The 16,874-nt window shown below is 43.7% G+C and overlaps 1 long non-coding RNA gene across 1 annotated transcript; it reads right to left on the reverse strand.

The window, feature by feature from the left end:
- Nucleotides 1-1,943: 1,943 nt before the first annotated feature.
- On the reverse strand, nucleotides 1,944-16,874 carry LOC134585300 (uncharacterized). The gene is made up of 3 exons (XR_010086512.1): nucleotides 16,710-16,874; nucleotides 4,526-4,652; nucleotides 1,944-2,096 (listed from the first exon to the last, which is right to left on the reverse strand). It is a non-coding gene; the product is annotated as an uncharacterized LOC134585300 (long non-coding RNA).

Here is a 16,874-nt window from a genome sequence, read left to right on the forward strand (position 1 = left end):
AACGATTAATGCAGTAACATTATGGAGCAAGGAGGGTCAGGTTTTGTGGGGAGTGCTCCGTGTCCGATTTTTATTGTAGAAACTTTACGGCTACGAGAGGCCCAGAGAACAAGATTGACAGCTATGTGCTATAGCCTAGGAATGTCTCTTTGGAAAAGGTGGCATGTATAAGCCTTTCTTTCGGCCCTTGGGTGCTTTTGGGCTGACGCTTTGTCTGGTTGCCTTCGTCCCTGGTTTCTCCCGTGTCTGCATCCCGCAAATTCAGCTGCCGGAATAATAACTTTTGGTCATTTGTGGAGGACAGGGTAAGAGTCTGGTTTCCCCATGGTACCGCCAGGGATCCATCTGCACCCCACCTGTATCTGACTCCCACGTCCCTCAGTTATTTGGCTATTGGTGCCAGCTGTAGCCGTTCTACAAGTGCTGCGAGCATGAGATTCCCATTGAGGGCCACTGTGCTACCTGCCATTTGCATGGTGCCCAAGTCTCGGGAGCGGGACATGATAGCGAAATGGGTTGCCATATTCTTCGTCATATTTATAGTGTCTCTGGGTGCGTCTCCAGGAGCCGTTGCAGCTTTGCGGATTCTGAACACGGAGAGAATCATGCATGGCTCAGTGCCCCCTCACAATCTGTGGTTTGATAACTGTAACGGCACCCCAGGTATAAAAGGGGTTAAAGCCGTTTAGGGGATGTTCCATTTCCAAAGATGAAGGCAGCTACCGAATCCACCAATCCGCCTAACTGGAAAAACCATACAAATGATTTACACTACAAACAGCCGAACAGAATAAGCATACAAATAAATCCCGCTCCCATAAGTCCCATTCGAACATGCGTTCGAATCCCTGAAGTCTCCAGCCGCAGTGTAGAAGTGGAGGAGACCGCGGTCAGCGGTGTTCGTGCAATTGGGTAGCCGAAAACGGTTCCATAGATTTGGCTGCACACACGACTGACCGCTTTCGAATGAATAAAGATGGCCGCCACCATGTGTTCGTTTGCACGAACGGCGGCCACCCAGCGGTCAGCAATTTACCTACAGCAGCCTCCCGGCCTGGGAGGTAAATTGGTCACACGCTTCCACTTCTGGGTGGTCCACCTATGCAAAACTTGATTCAGTAAGCTCCATTTACTGAACCAAGTGGGAAAAAGCCATGCAGACAGGATTTTAACAGTCTGAGAACACCGTCTTAAAGGGAATTGTCCCAAACAAGTCTGGGGACACTGGGGACACCGTCTTAAAGGGGCATTGTCCCGAAAAGTCTGATTATGTCCCCAGATGGTTCTTAAAGGGTCATACACACCGATCCATAGTCATGAGGAAGGAGGCTGGCAATTAGGCTTCTCCATAACCCAGGGAGCAGGGCAATTTGTCATAAGAGAAAATAGTGACAACAGGCGTTTTGTAACACAGGCTTCTCCAGGACCAAGTGGCGAGGTTAGTTTCGCCACAATAACTTACCATATCTCCTAGATAGTTCATGCCCAGATCATTGATTTGAAGCTATTGATAATTCACCATATTTCCTAGATGGTTCATACCTACCTTATTGTTTTGAAGCTATTGATAAATGACCATATCTCCTAGATGGTTCATGCCCAGATCATTGGTTTGATAACTCACCATATCTCCTAGATGGTTCATGCCCAGATCATTGGTTTGGTAACTCACTATATCTCCTAGATGGTTCATGCCCAGATCATTGGTTTGGTAACTCACTATATCTCCTAGATGGCTCATGCCCAGATCATTGGTTTGATAACTCATTATATCTCCTAGATGGTTCATGCCCAGATCATTGGTTTGATAACTCACCATATCTCCTAGATGGTTCATGCCCAGATCATTGGTTTGGTAACTCACTATATCTCCTAGATGGCTCATGCCCAGATCATTGGTTTGATAACTCACCATATCTCCGACCTAGATGGTTCATGCCCAGATCATTGGTTTGAAGCTATTGATAACTCACCATATCTCCTAGATGGTTCATGCCCAGATCATAAGTGTGAAGCCCCTGTTCATACTCCATATTATGGGTTTTGATCAAGTTCAGATTTTTCTCCCAGACGAGACGTCGAAAAACTTCATCTGTCTATGGAAACAGTTGTAATATATTCAGCTGGTCAGGTTATGTTGGCATATACTCTATACTCTAGAGCAGGCATAGGCAACCTTTGGCACTCCAGATGTTTTGGACTACACCTCCCACTGAGCTTTGCCAGCATTATGGGTGTAAGATCATTATGGGGGATGTAGTCCACAACATCTGGAGTGCCGAAGGTTGCCTATCCCTGCTCTAGAGAAACAAAAATATTTTTTAAAAAGTCTAGAAGAAATTAATTTCCAAATGAGGGCAACGTAACGTGGCTCTGGATACTGCAATATATATAACATAAGAACATATATAAGAACCACACCTCACACTGCCACACACCCTGTCACACTCACCACACCTCACACTCCCCACACAACCTGTCACTTTCACCACTCCTCACACTGCCACACACCCAGTCACACTCACCACACCTCACACTGCCACACACCCTGTCACACTCACCACTCCTCACACTGCCACACACCCTGTCACACTCACTACACCTCACACTGCCACACACCCAGTCACACTCACCACACCTCACACTGCCACACACCATATCACACTCACCACACCTCACACTATCACACACACTGTCACACTGTCACACTCAACACACCTCACCCTGCCACACATCCAGTCACACTCACCACACCTTGCCCTGTCACAATCACTCTCCCTCACTCTATCACACTCACCCCAACATTGTCACACTCACCACCCTGCCACACTAACCATGTAATACTGACCACACCCCAACCTCATCACACCCCATCACACTGCCACACACCCTGTCACATTCACCACACCTCACCTTGCCATACAACCTGTCACGCTCCCTGTAACGGAACTCCCCGTACTCCGACCGAGTACATTCCGTTGATGGACGCTTCCTAGCTTGCACCGAGGACAACAAGCACTGCTCCGGACACCACAACCACCGCCGTAGCTTAACTGGAGTCTCGCCGTCTTCCTTCCACCCTGGCTTCTGTCCTCCAGGACCGTGTGGGAAAGACCTCTCCTCCAGGAGAGCGTATCAGGAACAAGCTCTTAAAAGAGCTAAGTGATTAAAGCTCAGGGGAGTATACAAAGTATAGCAATCCCCAGTGTGAATATAGCTGTCCCGTCCAATCACGAGACAAGACTACGTGTTGAGGGTCAAGAAGATCTCTTTTAATCTGCCACAAAGGGCCTTTTTTATGCAGGTCTTACACATACAGTACCGCCCACAGGGTTTTTTAAAACAACCAATAAAACACGTAATATACAGTAAAACGCTCCCATTCATTCCCACAAAATCCTCCCCTCTGCCTGTGATATAATTACTGTACACAATGGGTTAATGTAATTATCACAGACAGGAAAAATATACTTTTTACACATATACTGTAACTTTAAAACTATACATCCAATCTTCATAAAAAGCACATATTATCTTACTCAGCATACTTCAAATATGAACACTTTCAAAAATCATACAAATCCCTCCAGTAGATAAAAAGTTAGTCGGAAGTCCTTTGTGACTGACCGCAAGCACATTTTCCTGCCCAAAACTGTTCCATAGATTTGGGCTGTGCAGTCGGTCAATTTTACGCAAAGTCCCATTCGAATGTACGTTCGAATCATCTCTGCGGCTGAAAACTAAGTGGATGAGGTAAGGGTCAGCAGTGTTCGTGCAATTGGGTAGACGAAAACAGTTCCATAAATTTGGCTGCGGTCGGTCACAAAGGACTTCTGACTAACTTTTTACCTACTGGAGGGATTTGTATGATTTGTATGATTTTTTGACGTGTTCATATTTGAAGTATGCTGAGGAAGAATACACCACTGCAACACACCCTGTCACACTTCCCACACCTCACCCTGCCACACACCCTGTCACACTCACCACACCTCACACTGCCAAACAACCTGTCACACTCACCACACCTCACACTGCCACACACCCTGTCACACTCACCACACCTCACACTGCCACACACCCTGTCACACTCACCACACCTCACACTGCCAAACAACCTGTCACACTCACCACACCTCACACTGCCACACACCCTGTCACACTCACTACACCTTACACTGCCACACACCCTGTCACACTCCCCACACCCCACCCTGCCACACACCCTGTCACACTCACCACACCTCACACTGCCACACACCCTGTCACACTCACCACACCTCACACTGCCAAACAACCTGTCACACTCACCACACCTCACACTGCCACACACCCTGTCACACTCACCACACCTCACTCTGTGTGTGTTTGTGTGTGTGTGTGTGTCTGTTTGTGAGTACTATGTTGCAGCGGCTGGAAATAGCAGTGATCGGACAGTGTGTGTGTGTTTGTGTGTGTGTTTGAGTTCCATGTCGCTGCAGTTATCAGATCCCTAGGTTATCCCAGAGCAGTTTCCAGTCATTACCTGGCTGTTGTATTGCTTCAGGTAAGTTTTCTTAAAGAGCTCCCACTCATAGTCCAGCGTGCCATTATACCGGTATAATCCAGCATTCACCAACGGTAGAACGAGGGCCAAAATCCAAAACATGTCCCTGAAAGGAAGCAGATAGTAAATGAACCGTTGGAACAAAGTATAATAAGATTAATTATAGCCATTGGCAATGTCACAGGAAACTCTGTTTAAAATGCCTTTTATAAAGAACAGTTACCGTAATAAATATCCGACAACAGAGCGGGCAGCTAGATGGTACAATAACACCACAGCAACCATTCACGCACAACGTAAAGCATTGAGTCACAGCGAGTTGTACAAGGTGTTGCAAATCTTCACCTAGAAAGGTGTGTAGGGCGGCGTTACATCCCACAGCGCCAGGAATCGGACTCCGATCCAGCAACTGGGCTTGAAGATACCAGCAAGGTCTTTCACTGAACCCAGAATTCCCAGCTTTAAATCCAAATGGACAAACTAAATAAAAATATCTGACCTGGAAAACTTCTCCAACTCGGCCACAAATGGCTACTTTGGACAAAGTTCAGAGTTTTAGTTCAGAGTTTAATGAATAGTCCCACAAGAGGGGAACCTGAATGAAGATTTTTTTTTTTAACAGAATCGGATAAAGCAGTATTTAGCAAAGAAAGACTGTACATATATGTGTTTGTTAACCCTCGCCCCATTGTGTACGACCATAAAATGAGATAAGGAGTGAAGGATAGGGTGTTTCGCAAAATGTCGATTAAGATCAGTGCTTTTTCTCTTTTCTGGAATTTTTGTACTTCCTCAGGTGTTAGAATACCGAATAAAGCCCTGGAGGAAGGGAGGCTGAATTAAGGCCCAGAAACTTGTCACCAAAAAATGCATTTAACACATTCACTTGTGACTGAGTACAGTTCAGGCTCAATCTATGGTAAGACTCGTTGTGTAGCAGAATAGTGGTAACACATAGACCTGTGTAATACATTCAGACCTGTGTAATACATGTGATAGGTAAGGTCAGATCTAAGGGTAATAGCAATGAGAAGTCTCTTTTCCAAGTTGCCAAGATCTCGGTGTGGGTATCTCATTATTTAACTGCCAGTTTCATCAATTTTCACACACTGTAACTCTTGTGTCAATGATAGGAACAGCATTGAGGTGGATAGTGATCGAGATCCCGGGACAAGATGGGGGAAAGAAATAAAAAAAATACAAAACAGGAAAAAGTTAGCAGAAGACTAATATGGAAAATATAGGACATAAATTGGTAATCAACCATATACCTTCACAAATTTCCAGTAAACAATTATTCCCTGTGCCCCATTACTTATATGATGGATTTCCTGTGCACCATTATCTATAGGATGGATTCAATGTGTCCTATTACCCATAGTATAGGTTACCTGTACCCCATTACCCATAGGATGGATTCCCTGTGCCCCATTACCCATAGGATGGATTCCATGTGCCCCATTACCCATAGGATGAATTCCATGTGCCCCATTACCCATAGGATGGATTCCCTACCCCATTACCCATAGGATGAATTGCATGTGCCCCATTAGCCAAATTATGGATTCCCTGTGCCCCATTACCCATAGGATGGATTCCATGTGGCCTGTCAGGGCTTGAGTCCTGCAGGAACTGGTGGGAACGGTGTTCCTGCACTTTTTTTTACAGCAGGAACGCTGTTCCGGCTGTTCCTGCAGGTACTCAGAGGTTGGCAAAAAATGCCACTCCCAAATGCCCCCCGTCATGGGGGGCCCAAGAGGTGGCCTGATGGCCACCTGATGGAACCCCCCCCCCCCCCCCCCCCCCCGCCGGGCGTCTGTCTCCATATCAGACGCGGCAAGGGAGCTGTGTTCTCTCTGCTCCCTCTCGCCGCACGCTGTTTGCTGATGCCGGGAGCCAGAATATGACGTCACAGCTCCCTCACCGTATCTGATAAGGAGACAGGCGCCCGCCTCACTGGACCCCAGGGACAGGTCCATGCCAGCTCTCCAGGTAGGGAGGCTGGGTGGACATTTTTTAATTAAAAAAATAAATAAATTTGTGAGTGTGTGTGTCTGTGTGTGTGAGTGTGTATGTGTGTCTGTGAGTGTGTGTGTCTGTGAGTGTGTGTGTCTGTGAGTGTCTGTGAGTGTATGTGTGTGTGTGTGTCTGTGAGTGTGTGTGTCTGAGTATGTGTGTGTATGTGTATATATATATATATATATATATATATATATATATATATATATACATATATATATATATATATATATATATATATATATATACAAGTGTATATATTGTTTTTGGGGGAGGGGGGTAATCTTGGGTAAGTTCCCACACTTTATTCCCCAGGACTTGACCCCTGTGGCCTGTGCCGTCTTCCTCCTACTCTGGGCCCAAGACCAGGGTCCAGCTTCCCGTAGGTATACCTCTCTTGTAATCTAGAGAGCAGGAACAGGAACAGGAACAGCTCTTACAAGAGCGAGTGATTATACTCTGGACAGTATGGTGATTACAGCAATCCCCAGAGTGTAGTTCTCCAATCCCCCAAACCTGAGCCAAGACTTCATGAAGGTACAAGATGATCTGAGAGTTTAATGGTCCAGGTTGCGTTATATACAATTCCTCAGGCCAGAGGCACACCCCCTGGACCTGATGGAACACTGCATTACCAACTGTACAAACCAATAAGAACACTGTAACAATGACCGACATTCCCACATACAGCAAACAATCCCTCCCCTCTGCCTGTAATATAATTAAAGTAGCTAATACAATAACCTAATTATCTACAGGCAGATAACCACACATTTTCCCCAAAGTACAAAAAACATCCCCAAACATAACATATCCCTATAAATGTATATATATATATATCCCTGGATAGCCCTGATCTGGGTGAGCAACATATCCAAAAATCATCCAGATCAGAGCAGGGGTTCAAAAGTTTAATGGAAGTCTCTTTTGACCGACCGCATGCATGATTTTATGCCCAAAACAATTCCAGAGAATTTGGCTGTGCGGCCGGTTTATTTCCAATGGCTAAGTTCAGCTCAAATAGTCAAACTGAACCGTTCGTGCAAATAGCCAAAGTTAAAGTGTATAACTAGAAACCACGGGGCCCTGATGTAAAAAAAATGTCCTGGAGCCTCCCCATATGTCTACCCCCAGCCACCCCCGATATGTCTACCATCCCCCTCCCATACATTGCCCCCCACACATGCAGACACACACATACATACAAACACACACATACACACACACAGACACAGACACAAAGCTACGTTTCGTTATGGGCCCCTGGGGTGGAGCATTTGGAGAGCAGGGTGGGCCAATGCTCCACTCCTCAGTTTATACACAACTGTGAGAAATAAGGTACAGTTCAGAGTTTTGATCTGTCTCCAACCCACTGCTCAGCTGCAGATAATCAGCTGTAGAAGTGGGGATAAACCTCTCCCTGCTAAGCTGGTAAAGGGGGATTGTTGGCTTCCTCCCTGGAAGCAGGAAGGAGAGACGCTGTTCTCTCCTGTGAGAGAGTCAAGGAGACTGAGCACTGGGAGTGCAAAAGGAAAGCAGTTAAGGCTGGCTTGGAGCACTGGGAGTGCAGATAGGAAAGCAGCTAAAGCTGGCTTGGAGCGCTGGGAGTGCAGAAAGGAAAGCAGTTAAGGCTGTCTTGAAGCACTGGGAATGCAGAAGGAAAGCAGTTAAGGCTGGCTTGGAGCACTGGGTGTGCAGAAGGGAAAGCAGTTAAGGCTGACTTGGAGCACTGGAAGTGCAGAAGGAAGCAGTCAAGGCTGGCTTGGAGCACTGGGAGTGCAGAAGGAAGCAGTCAAGGCTGGTTTGGAGCACTGGGAGTGCAGAAGGAAAGCAGTCAAGGCTGGCTTGGAGCACTAGGAGTGCAGAAGGAAAGCAGTTAAGGCTGGCTTGGAGGACTGGGAGTGCAGAAGGAAGCAGTCAAGGCTGGCTTGGAGCACTGGGAGTGCAGAAGGGAAAGCAGTTAAGGCTGGCTTGGAGCACTGGGAGTGCAGAAGGAAGCAGTCAAGGCTGGCTTGGAGCACTGGGAGTGCAGAAAGGAAAGCAGTTAAGGCTGGCTTGGAGCACTGGGAGTGCAGAAAGGAAAGCAGTTAAAGGGACACTCCAGGCACCCAGACCACTTCTGCCCATTGGAGTGGTCTGGATGCCAACTCCCACTACCCTTAACCCTGCAAGTGTAATTAACTGCAATAATTACCTTGCAGGGTTAACTCCACCTCTAGTGGCTGTCTACTAGACAGCCACTAGAGGGCTCTTCCGCGTCTCTAGCACAGATTTGTCGCTCAATTCCCCATAGGAAAGCATTGAAAAGCATTTTCAATGCTTTCCTATGGGGAGCTCTAATGCGCATGTGCATTAGGTCTTCCCGGCCGGTGTAATGCAGAGGAGGTAATGCCAGTGTATTGCCGGTGCAGTCTTGCCCACTGGCCGACGTAATGCAGAGGAGGAGGAGCGGCGGCGGAGGAGGAAGCAGTGACGTGGTACATGTCGCTGCCTCTGGTAAGTAACTGAAGGGGTTTTCACCCCTTCAGTAACCGGGGATTGGGAGGTGGGAGCAGTGGTGTATCTTGGTTTTGTGCTGCCCTAGGCAGGACAAAACTCAGACACCCCCCCCCCCCCGCGCGCGCGCCACCCCCACCCAACCCTTCCCCCCTGCCCCGCCTTCTAAATACACACACATTCACTGACAGATACGCATACACTAGCTAACAGACACACACAGTCAGACACACACAGTCGGACACACACACACTAACAAACACACACAGTCGGACACACACACACTAAAAGACACACACAGTGAGACGCACACTAACAAAGACACACAGTCGGACACACACACTAACAAACACACACAGTCGGACACACACACTAACAAACACACACAGTCGGGGACACACACACTAACAGACACACACAGTGAGACACACACTAACAAACACACACAGTTGGACACACACACACTAACAAACACACACAGTCAGACACACACACTAACAAACACACACAGTCGGACACACACACACTAACAAACACACACAGTCGGACACACACACACTAACAGACACACACAGTGAGACACACACTAACAAACACACACAGTCGGACACACACACTAACAAACACACACAGTCGGACACACACACACTAACAGACACACACAGTGAGACACACACACTAACAAACACACACAATCGGACACACACACACACACACACTAACGGACACACACAGTCGGACACACACACACTAACAGACACACACAGTGAGACACACACACTAACAGACACACACTGTCGGACACACAGTCAGACACACACACTAACAGACACACACACTAACAGACACACACACTAACACACACAGTCACAGACACACACTAACAGACACACACACACACACACTAACAGACACACACACACACACACACAGTCACAGACACACACACACACACACACTAACAGACAGACAGACACACACACTAACAGACACACACACACACTATCAGACACACACAGTCAGAGACACACACACACACTCACATTAACACATTTTTTTTTATTTACTCCCCCCCCAGCCTCCTTACCTTTGGGAATGCTGGGGGTGGGGGGGTTCTCCCATTCCCTGGTGGTCCAGTGGCTTCAAGGCGGCACTGGCGGGCAGGCTGGGCAGCCGGCGAGGGAGCTCTTCCCCTGAGCTCTCTGCTCAGCTCCCTCGCGCGCCGCCCGCAGAGTGAGGCTGGGAGGCGGAGCCGGAATATGACGTCATATTCCGGCTCCCAGTCTCACTCTGCGGGCGGCGCGCGAGGGAGCTGAGCAGAGAGCTCAGGGGAAGAGCTCCCTCGCCGGCCGCCCAGCAACCAGCCCAGCATGTCTGTTAGCCGCAAGGCTAACAAGACATATGCCTTGGGCATTTGGGGGCGGCGTGTTTTGCCGCCCCCTGGAAAATGCCGCCCAAGGCAAATGCCTTGTTTGCCTCGCGGCTAATACGCCCCTGGGTGGGAGGGAGAGGGGACCAGCAGTGCCAGGAAAATGGATTGTTTTCCTGGCACTGGAGTTTCCCTTTAAGGCTGGCTTGGAGCACTGGGAGGGCACAAAGGAAAGCAGCAGGCTAGCCGAGAGCACTGGAGTGCACAAAGGAGAGCAGAGTGTTGCTATCTAATAAGGTTGGTGCAACCCAACGATATGTTTTGTTAGTTTAACCCTGATTGAGAGGGATATTAAAAGTGAGTCAGTGCTCAGACGAGCTAGGTTTTTGTTTCAAGGGGAAACCTGTTATATTTATGTTTTAGTTGTGTTGCTGTGTGGACTTGCCAATAGAATTGCCTGGATTGTATGAAAACCAAAGGACTGTGCCTGTTGTTTACCCTAGAGGACCGTGCTATCTGCAAACAAGGATCACACAATCCATATTGGAATAGTTTTGTACGTGCCTACAAAGTAAAATTCCATAATTAGGCCCACTATAATTTCAGCTTCAGCCCCATGCAACCCCTAACCCAGCATTGCAAACTGTGTGCTTCAGCTCTCTGTATGAATCATGAGTCACGAGATTGTGTCAAACATCTGGATGTCTTTACAGCAGTGGGTCTTTGATGAAGCACGGAATGCTTTAGAGTAGAGGAAGTGGGCCTCTGGCTCCCCCAACATCTGAGCTCATACTGAAACACACACAATGCAGAACCGATAGTATCTCAAACCCAAACATCGATTCACAAACAGATATTCGCTTATATTCTAACAGGTCAGCTTGAAAAATTTAGAGATGTAGAAAAAGGTGGAGGTGGGGGGGGGGGGGGGGGGGTCAGATACCCAAACATCTAGAGACATGGATTATCACACCACATAAAATCCCCCAGGTCTATCTGCCATTCCTGTAACTAAACACAACTTTAAATGTTGACTAAACCAGGGATTGCAGGCAATTAATACGTTGGACGTCAAGGCCAGAGTAGCCGAATGGTAATGAAGTTGAGTGGAGGACGTTTGGCTATTTTGGACTTAAATGGGCCGACTATTAAAGCTTTTTAAAAGAGTTTGCTGGAATCTGAAAACAATGATTGTTTTTGTTGTTTTTACAATTCTGATTATATTTGCAATGTTTTATATGGACCTGTTATGTATAACATTAATGTATGAACCGGCCAGAGATTAATGGTGGGAGAAGATAGCAGCAGGTGGGGGGTTTGATGGAAGCTAGAGTAATGATATAATGGCCATAAATACTGACTGGCACAGAGACTTAAAACAAACATTCCCTTGTCTTTCACACAGCAAGTACAATAGCAACAATATAAAAATAAACACACAGATAGCAATCTAGACTAGAAAATCCAGTTAATCAAGTTCAATCTATCGCACATTCCATTTTACTGCCGTTGATCTAGATTATTAAAGAGACACTATAGTCACCAAAACCTTAGCTTAGATAGATCATGTTTAGATTATGCACCTCCTGTCTGACTGCCCAATGAGTTAAATCATTTTGTTTACACAGTTCTAGTCACAACTCCCTGCATGTGACTTACACAGCATTCCTAAACACTTCCTGTAAAGAGTCATCTAATGTTTACACTACCTTTATTGCAAATTCTGTTTAATTTCAAATTTCGTATCTTCTGCTATGTTAAGTTTGCTAGATCTTCCAGGACCCTCCTGTGTGTAATTAAAGTTTAATTTACATAGAAGGATGTGACAGACCCATCTGTCTGTGAATTACTTTTATTTTCCCTTCATTTGTCAGTTTGCTCAGCTATTTCCCTGTCCGTATAGCCCCTACGTTATTCCCCTGTTTCACCGAAAGAACTGCAGAATGGCCGGCCACCTAGCAGGGAAGTGTGCTGCTTGTTAACCTCTTGACCCCTTTAGAACGTTGTGGTTAACCGCAGACACTTCCTATTGTCGAATGCCGGCTGGGTGATCATCGTTCGTATGAACGAACACGAGGCGGCGGCCATCTTGGACGTACGAATGCCCAGCGGTGTTCGTCATCGATTTCATGGAACTGAAAACGGACACAGCTGAAGCCGCCGACCTCCCTTCTTCTGTGCCTGCAGCATACGAACACCGGCCCGTTCGGTACTTTTCCTCACGAATGGAGTCACCTCAGATAGCTATCCCATCGAGCCCATTGGTATAACGAAAGACTGTGTGAAATACTTTGGCTCCATGGCGATTGAACTGTATGTATGCGATCTGAGTGCCATTCGGTAATAATGTGCGCTCAGATCTAAGCTATCTGGGGTTACGTTAAACATGCATGTTTAATTTGGTAGTTTTACTATTATATATTTTTGTATTTTTATGTATTTTTGTTGTCTCTATTAAAATGGAGGTTATGCTCTATCCTCGGAGATAATTGAGTTACTTCCCAATTATCTCCAGGATAGAGAAGAGGGTTCTGTACGGCTAAAGGGGGAGTGTTTATACCTATACTCTTGTGATTGGCTACTGTATCTTTTTGTCACAGTTTTCCACCGGGTCCCCTAGGGGAGTGTCCACCTGGTGGAAGACCTGCATAAATACCGGGCAGTTAGCCCCATTAAACTAGATCACTGCTGACCCTCAATACGGAGCCTTGTCTCGCAATTGGGGGGGATTTATTCGTATGGTTTTTCCTGTTCGGCTGTTTGGCGTGTGGAGTATTCATATGGTTCCTGTTCGGCTAATTGGAGTGTTCGTTAGCTGCTTCTGCATTCGGGAAGGGAACATCCTCAACTGCTTTAACCCTTCGTATACCTGGGGGTGCCATTACAAAGGAGATAAAAACTTCTAAAGTAAATTACTTCTGATCGGAAATGAAACCATTTTGCTTTCATGTAGGCTGTGTCAGTGACAGTCTACATGTTATTGCATTATTTCTATTTCGCTATCTATATAGGTATATAATACATGAGAAATATGGAGTGATATGTACCCCACTGTTTCTTACAATATATAGATTATTGGCAGAGTCTCAGGGTAATTGTAGTCCCAGTGGTAATAATGTATAATAAACTGTCTTCATATTGACTATATTGATATGTTATGATGAGAAAAGCAGAACTGAGAGGAAGGCAATAAACGACTCGTGTTTTTGGACTTTACTCAGATTAGTGAAACCAGAAATGGCTAACTTCTGCTTATGAAGTCATTTGAGAAATTCTCACCATGTGGATTCCATAAACTGGTCAGGAGTACGATCAAAGCTCCGGCAAAACTATTACTAATTCAAAGTCAATATATATATATATTCCAATTTTCTTATGGTTTAAAGAGACCAGGCTGGAACAGTCAGAGAAACTACAAACGGAGTGATATCCTCACTATATGCCTCTCTGGGTGTCCTCTCTTCCTAATGCAGGTTGTTTTGTAGATCAGATCATTCAGTACTGTCAGTGGATGAGCTGTGTACATACATTGATAAGGAAGTATTTTTCTGGAGTCAGGGGGCGTGGCTAAATAGGCCGGCTTATGGTGCAGCATTCGGCACATTTATTGGTGCCTGGAGTGTCCCTCAACAATTAAAATACAGCCATAGCTCAAATCAGAGCTTGAACCCCAGAATTATGAACTTTGTTTACATGTTTTTAATGAACGTTTTACAAGTGATGTGCAGATGATGTAATATATCCATGTTTAACCAAGAGAAGGCTATAACTACAATATGAATAAAAATAATATACATAGTATGCCCAAAGAAAACACAGCAGCCCAAGCTCGATGCAAATAATAAACGTATTGCTGGCCAATTAATAAATACATCATTAGCAATCTTGGTGCCCTGGTTGCAATACATCCTGCAACGCATGCTGTGCCACAATCAAAAATAGAGAAAGGAAGACAATTCTAACCTCGCACTCTTAAAGGGACACTGTAACTGCTTCGTCTCATTCAAGTGGTTATAGTGTTTGGATTTGACATCCCTGCCTGGCGCTGTCCTTTCATTCCGTGTCAAGTCATTTAAATATTGTAATGATAAAGCTCCCCATCCCCTCTATGCTGCTTGGCGTAATAAAGAAGTATTATCCCGAGCAGCAGTGGGTGGCTGTGATTGTATGAGCGTGTATGTCCCCTAGTCACTTTATTATTTGTGGTCCACACCTGCCACTCGTGGGTGGGGACCCCCCATTATTAGGTCCCCACCATTATTTATTTTACGGTCCCCACCTGCCTGGATCTGGGGGGGGCTATATTTAGAGTAATCATTTATATACTCTATTATTTAACCATACAAAGAGTAATGATTTATATACTCTGTTAATACTATAAGTATTCAAAGAGTAATGATTTCTATACTATATTACTACTATAACTACATGAAGAATAATGATTTCTATACTCTGTTAATACTATATTTACGCACAGTATACTGATTTCTATAATCTATTGATACAATATTTACACACAGTATACTGATTTCTATAATCTATTGACACAATTTTTACGCACAGTATACTGATTTCTATAATCTATTGATACAATATTTACACACAGTATACTGATTTCTATAATCTATTGATACAATATTTACGCACAGTATACTGATTTCTATACTCTGTTAATACAATATTTACGCACAGTATACTGATTTCTATAATCTATTGACACAATATTTACACACAGTATACTGATTTCTATACTCTATTGATACAATATTTATGCACAGTATACTGATTTCTATAATCTATTGACACAATATTTACACACAGTATACTGATTTCTATAATCTATTGACACAATATTTACACACAGTATACGGATTTCTATAATCTATTGATACAATATTTACACACAGTATACGGATTTCTATAATCTATTGATACAATATTTACACACAGTATACGGATTTCTATAATCTATTGATACTATATTTACGCACAGTATACTGATTTCTATCATCTATTGTCTATTGATACAATATTTACACACAGTATACTGATTTCTATAATCTATTGATACAATATTTACGCACAGTATACTGATTTCTATAATCTATTCATACAATATTTACGCACAGTATACTGATTTCTATAATCTATTCATACAATATTTACGCACAGTATACTGATTTCTATCATCTATTGTCTATTGATACAATATTTACACACAGTATACTGATTTCTATAATCTATTGATACAATATTTACGCACAGTATACTGATTTCTATAATCTATTCATACAATATTTACACACAGTATACTGATTTCTATAATCTATTCATACAATATTTACGCACAGTATACTGATTTCTATAACCTATTGATACAATATTTACACACAGTATACTGATTTCTATAATCTATTGATACAATATTTACGCACAGTATACTGATTTCTATAATCTATTGATACAATATTTACACACAGTATACGGATTTCTATAATCTATTGATACAATATTTACACACAGTATACTGATGTCTATAATCTATTGATACTATATTTACACACAGTATACTGATGTCTATAATCTATTGATACAATATTTACGCACAGTATACTGATTTCTATCATCTATTGTCTATTGATACAATATTTACACACAGTATACTGATTTATATAATCTATTGATACAATATTTACGCACAGTATACTGATTTCTATCATCTATTGATACAATATTTATGCACAGTATACTGATTTCTATAATCTATTGACACAATATTTACGCACAGTATACTGATTTCTATAATCTATTGATACAATATTTATGCACAGTATACTGATTTCTATAATCTATTGATACAATATTTACGCACAGTATACTGATTTCCATAATCTATTGATACAATATTTACGCACAGTATACTGATTTCTATAATCTATTGATACAATATTTACGCACAGTATACTGATTTCTATAATCTATTGATACAATATTTACGCACAGTATACTGATTTCTATAATCTATTGATACAATATTTATGCACAGTATACTGATTTCTATAATTTATTGACACAATATTTACGCACAGTATACTGATTTCCATAATCTATTGATACAATATTTACGCACAGTATACTGATTTCTATAATCTATTGATACAATATTTACGCACAGTATACTGATTTCTATAATCTATTGATACAATATTTACGCACAGTATACTGATTTCTATAATCTATTGATACAATAAGTATACAGAGTATCTGTGTGTCCAGTACCTGGATAGAGTGTTTCTGCTGTTGGAGAGTCTGCCTTTGAGGTCAGGTTACAGCAGTGACTGTTATATTGAATCCTGTGGGTTGTTCCTTTACAGGAAGTTACACACACAAAAAAAATTCTGGGAAAGTCTGGGTTGGAGTGAACGACAAGACACGGTCTGAACA

Source organism: Pelobates fuscus, unplaced genomic scaffold (genome assembly GCF_036172605.1).
Source record: "Pelobates fuscus isolate aPelFus1 unplaced genomic scaffold, aPelFus1.pri scaffold_82, whole genome shotgun sequence".
Lineage (NCBI taxonomy): Eukaryota > Metazoa > Chordata > Amphibia > Anura > Pelobatidae > Pelobates > Pelobates fuscus.